Source organism: Lolium rigidum, chromosome 5, assembly GCF_022539505.1.
Source record: "Lolium rigidum isolate FL_2022 chromosome 5, APGP_CSIRO_Lrig_0.1, whole genome shotgun sequence".
NCBI classification, from domain to species: Eukaryota; Viridiplantae; Streptophyta; class Magnoliopsida; order Poales; family Poaceae; genus Lolium; species Lolium rigidum.
Window position 1 is genome coordinate 236,336,754 of NC_061512.1, and position 6,000 is coordinate 236,342,753.

Genomic DNA, 6,000 nt, shown 5'->3' on the forward strand with positions numbered 1-6,000 from the left:
CGCGGCTGCAGCTACTATGGATCTCTTCCCAAGCCACCGTGACAAACACCCGGTCCAGGCGAACTAGAGTAGGGGTCTCACGTTCGTTCGACCATGTGTATCGACGACCATGCAGGTAGATCTCCTTCAGCTCGCAGTCGTTCAAGAAGCGGCGAAATCTGCCCATCATCCTACGGTTTAGATTACCGTTGTTCGTATCCTCCGCGCGGTAGATCATGTTGAATTCCCCACACAGCGCCCATGGGCCTAGGTGGGTTCTGCGAACATCGCGCAGCTCATCCAAGAAGGCGATCTTGTCAGCCTCCGCCTGTGGCCCGTAAACACAAGTCAGCCACCACCATGGTTCCCCCCCCCCCCAAGGGAGCCACCCTAGCAGTGATACTATTAGCAGCGATGTGGGCGCTGTCGAGCTGCACCACCCTGCTAATCCAGGCCACAATCACCCCACCCCGAGTACCAGGACGCGAGTGCGAGAGTACGCATCAAAATCCGCGCCTAGCGCTTCCATAACAATGGCGAGAGGTTACAACCGATAGCTTAGTCTCCTGGAGACAGACAATGGACGCACCCGAGGTACCTACAACACTCCTAACACCCGTACGCCTTGCGCGATCATTAAGGCCTCGCACGTTGGCCACCAACACCTTAGGTTCGTATAACATTAGAGCGATGAAACAACACCCGAGCGACCCAAGAGAGGGTCATGCCTCCACGAGGCGACCACCCGACATCCCCAACATCGGCGGGGAGCAGCCTCTGATCGAGGAGAGGGTCCAACCGTAGAACTCCGCGATTGCCTCGATCATGTCATCCGTCGGGGGAGCTCGTACATCTTGTGGTAAGCATCAAGGGCTGCCTCTGTCGGCGCCTCATCCCCGGAGATTAGGCCAAGCTTGCGCATCAGGTTACGCACCGCCTTCATCTCGGCATTCATCCCACCCGGCTGTTTTGCGATCCGTGAACTGCGGCGTGGTTGGAAGTTTAGCTCCACCAACCTCCTCCTCACAGCTGGGGTTTGGAGAAGAGCGTCTGAGCGCGACTTTGCAGCCTCGAGGAACTCCCCCAGCGTCCTTGGTCGCGCCAAAGGAACCGGCGCCCTGAGGACCGGTGTTTGTCGCGCCCTCTGGAACACCAGCGGAGGTGTGGCGAAACGGCAAACCGACGGAGGGGCGGCACTAGAGGGTGCCGCAGCGCCAGTGTCAACGCCATCCCGAGGAGGGGGCGGATCTGCCACAATCTCACCGTCCAACACCTCATCATCGCTCTCTTCCTCCATCCTGGCGCCAAACGGCGAAGAAGGAGTCGAGAGAATGAGCTCCTGGCCATGCAATGCAAGCGCTCCCAGCCCAGCACCATCACGTCCACCGGATCCAACGGCGGCCGTGCGGCCCAAGACCGTGAAAAGCCTTGGAAGGTGGTGGGCTGGCGACGGCGTCCGGGCCCGACGGCGGCCCGGGCACAAACGGGCCCGCCACGTCCTCCGGCGTCGCGATTTGGAGGGAAGGGGCTCCTCGGGCGCCGATTCGCACTCCGGCGCGGGAAAGGGAATCTCGTATGCACCCACGCGGAAGCTTCGTGGTCCGCCCCCACCTTCCGCCGCCGAGGTTTGAACGGGAAGCGTCCAAAGCCCGGCCCGCGAAGGGCCCCACCGTGACGCAGGCCGCGCCCACGACCGGCCGTTGGACGGGCACGACCCGGTCTCCCGAACGGTGCACCGGCCCGTGGACCAGCGGGTCCACCTGTGCATGGATCGGTGCACAGCTCGACACACCCTCATCGATGGCGCTCGCCGCCGCCTGTCGGTCACCGCCGGCGCCCATGGCAGCCAGAGCCTCCCCGGCGTCCACACCAACGCTCAGCACCGGCCGATGATCCTCCGTAGCAAGGACCGGCGTGGCCTCCTCTGCGAGAGTTGGCGTGGCGGTGGCGCACGCTTCGCTCCCCTGCTCACCCACGGCGCCAACGGCTGCCATTGCTCCCAAAGCTCCGCCACCGGCCGCCTCCGCCGCGGCGCGAGCCCGCAGCTCCCTGACCTTACGACCTCCTCGTCTCCTCTTCTTGGAGCCCCGTGACGGAGCCACCGTCTCACCAACGATCACCCCGGAAGACAGGGTCCTAACGCCGCCGCCACGATCACCACCGCCTTGGCCCGCGGAGGAAGATGATGCGGCCGGCGCTGCCGCCCTCCGCGCTCCCCGGCAAAGTGTCAGGAACGCCCCTCGTGTAGGTGTACTGCCTCCTCGCTGGCCATGCCGGCGTGCCCCCCTCACCGTTCACCGAGCGATCACCCGCACCACGGCGATTCGCGCTGCGGCGGAAGTCAATCGTCGATGTCACGTGAATGATCAGGGGGTATGCCAGGGTATTGATGTGCGGTGGCACGACCGCCTGTGCCGGCACCGCCATGTCCTCGGGCGACGGCGGTTCGTCAGGCTCAACGATGTGGAGATCCATCTCGCGTGGGATCAGCGACGGGTCCAAGCACCAAGCCGACATCCGGAAGGTCCCCATGTCCGCGCGACTGCGAGTGAGAGGGTGCAGCCGCTCGACCCACGCCGATGGCGCCAGGATCGCCTCCGCCGTCGCCATGCTCCAAGCATTGGCGGGGACCCCCTCCACCTCGAGCTCCGCGTGAACGCAGAGGCTGCCGGATGCCGCGTGCGTGCGGCGCGCCCATGGCCTGAGCAACAGCCGGAAGAACGGCGATTCGATGACCTCGTCCCGCAGCACCATGTCTCGATCCTCCTTGGTTGCAAAGAAGATCAAGAAGTCTTCGGCCGGTGGCAATGCACCGAGAAGCTGCCCGGCTGCGGCTTCGTGGATGTCCTCCGAGTGCCATTGCCACCTCGTCCGTGGTGACCGCGCGACGCACGCCAACGATCACCGCGAGCGGCGCTCTTGACAGCGCGTCTTCGGCCTCATCGATCTCCACCGTCTCCGGAGAGAACGCAAGCCGCGCGCGCGGGCGACGCGCAAGCTCGCCACCCGCCGCCGGCGCACGTAGCGCCGGGGGCACGACCTCTTCATCCGCGCCACGTCGCGGCCGCGCAGCGCCTCCGCACGGCGGGCTCGGGGAGCACCGGCACGATGGCGCGGTCACCCACAGGGACTGGGGCCACCGCGCGCACCTCGCCAGCGACGGCCACCATGCCCGCTCCAAGCTGCGTGCTTTGGCGCCCAACGGCAGCCCGCGGCGGTGGGGCATCTCTTCTTGGCGCGGCCATGGCCCTGGGCGGCGCCGCAGCCTGGCGCGGCGCGGCGACGACCGCAGGTGGCGCAGCCTCGCGCCGTTGCACCCGTCTCCTGTCCATCCCAGAGCGTGGGCCTCCGGCATGGACCTGCTCCCTCGCAGCCTGGCGAGCCTCCGGCGCATGCGCACGGTGGTCACCGGCGCGCACATCCACCCTGCGAGCACGCCCCGCGTCGTTCACGCCCTTCCTGGCCGGCTCCATGGCATCCGCCGGCGGCGACATCGGCCTTGGCTGGCGGGGGAGCGAGCACTCCCTGACATGTGCCCCGCCTCCCCGCAGCGCAAGCAGACCGGCCCGGTGGTGCAGTCCGCCGCGCGGTGACCGGGCTGCGTGCACAGGAGACACAAGCCGCGGTAGTCGTCGTAGGCGCCTGGAACGCGCTCCGGGCGCGTTGGCCTCGCCGCCACCTTCTTCCCCGCCCTCCGGCCGCGCTTCCGGGTCACATGCGTGGGCTCCTCCCACGGCGCCTCCTCTTCCTCGTCGACATCGTCGAGCGGGTCCTCCAGGTCGTCGAGCTCGTCGAAGGCGGCGCTCTCTTCCTCCCTGCAGACCAAGGACCTTACCTCCCTGCGCGCTGAGGAGGGCTCCGGCCGGTCGCCGCCGCGCCGCGCCCGCCCGCCATCGAACGCACCTTGCTGCGACCGCGGAGTCTCCTCCGAATCCGACCCGCGGCCGCCGCGCCACCGATCTTCGCGTCCGCGCGGGCTCGACGCTGGCGGCGGGGATGGGGACGGGGACGGCGAGGGGGTCGACGGCGTCATGGCCAAGGCGCCGCCTTGGGCAGGGCAGGGCCCCTCCCCTCGCGCAGCCCTCCTCTCTCGCTGCGCTCCTTCAGACTTCGCTTGTAACTCCTGTTCTGATACCGTCAGGCAGCCCTCCTCTCTCGCTGCGCTCCTTCAGACCATTCAGTAGTGTTTCCAAAACTCTGATTCAAAATGGGGTGTTTTCCAGATATTATTCAGCGAAAAGATTCGGTAATCGCCGGTAGCCTCCTTCCCCTGAGACACGACACAACCAGCCTCCTTCCCCTGAGACACGACGCGGCCACCGCCCATGGGAAACTGAGGAGGGCAGTATCCCGTAGAAAGCTTCTCCAGGAGCGCGAGAGGATCTACTCTCGACTCAGTGGGAAACTGGGAACGCTTTGACGACTCTCGACTCGGGTCCAATCTGACCTCAAACAGGTTCCAGCTGATTCTCATTGCTCTTGCCTCATCTCGCGGTACTGTATATGCTGCATTTGTCAAACATAGCTAGACAGGTTCTAGGGTCTATTGAATATAATTTGTCAGCTCGTCTGTATGGTGCAATCAGGGAATGATATTACTGAAGATAGGCTCAAGCGTGATGGTTGCTGGTAGCGACCTATTTTGTTCCCTGGACTGTTTACCCATTCACTGCAAATCAGTTTACAATGAGATATCTTATATCTCAGCAGCTCCGACCCCCCACTCATGGAAGGATTGGACGGTGAAGTCAACGAGGCTATTGTGGCTCGATGTTGATGTAGTCTTTAACATGCTTTTCTTTGTTGCTTCATCCGACTGCTCTATAAGGGGTGAGGATATGCACTATTTGTACGTCCAGTCAATTGTGGTTCAGAGGGTTGTTCCAAATATTGGCTGTATGAACTGAGCCATTAAACAGGGAACTCTTGCCGTGTACTACAGATTCATTCTTACTCATGAAAGAAGGTATCGCTCATGTATCCTTCTATTTTGTGTGAAACTTCAGCTCTTGCAAAATCTTAGCAAGTTTCAATTCCATCTTTATTGTTTGATAGCCTACAATATCTCTGTTTGAATGAATGAATGAACTTTTGTAGTTTACCACCAAGGTAGAAGTTCTTCCTACATGAATGAGAGATGATATGAGGTAAACAGTTGATATATACTCGAAAGCAACAGTGCAAATGCCCTGTTAATTTTGGAATGTGAATATAGTTAATATTTTGATACGACTTACCTTTCCAGCAGGGCATGCTTTAACCGAAATATATTCGATGCAAAGCTAATAATAATTATGCTCGTATGTCAATATTCTACGGTGGAAACAACTTTTATCAAATATCTCTAAAAATTATCTATGCAAGCTACTTACCTGTCTCATTTCTTTTGCCAGTTTACCCCAAGGGGACCATTTATCTTCAGTTGCGGGTAGTGATATTGGACTGGAGCCACCAAGCAACATATTTGACTTATCATGGTAAACTCTGTAATTCTTGTTTCTTTTATACAGGAGAGATACTATGGCATCTAATAATTATGGACCGTCTTGGATTTATTAGTATCAAAGTATATTGATTGTATTTTGTTTTTGTTTTGTGAAACGATGCTTCTGAAATCATATTAATTAATGTTTCGGCAATATTGTGGTTTGGGACAGCTCCTTTCTTCCCAAATTCAGCATCACCAGTGAATTGTACAAATAATCCCTAAATCAATACTTGTGAGAATCAACAGCAAGGCAAGGCATGCAGAAGATTGAAACGAAAGATAAAAACGAACACTGTTCATGGGCATTGGGAAAGAATAGAGGACACGTGGAATAGTGCAAATAATTCGGTCTTCAGATTTTCAAGAGGACTAAAACGTACACATGAGAGACAAGAAACACTACTGTAGCCATCATAACCTCATAGAAATACTATACTTTTTTTTATTACAAACGATGAAAATGCCCATATGAGTGCACAATATCTACATTTTATCAAATATGGACTGGCGCGGCAACGCGCGCTTTCATGGTC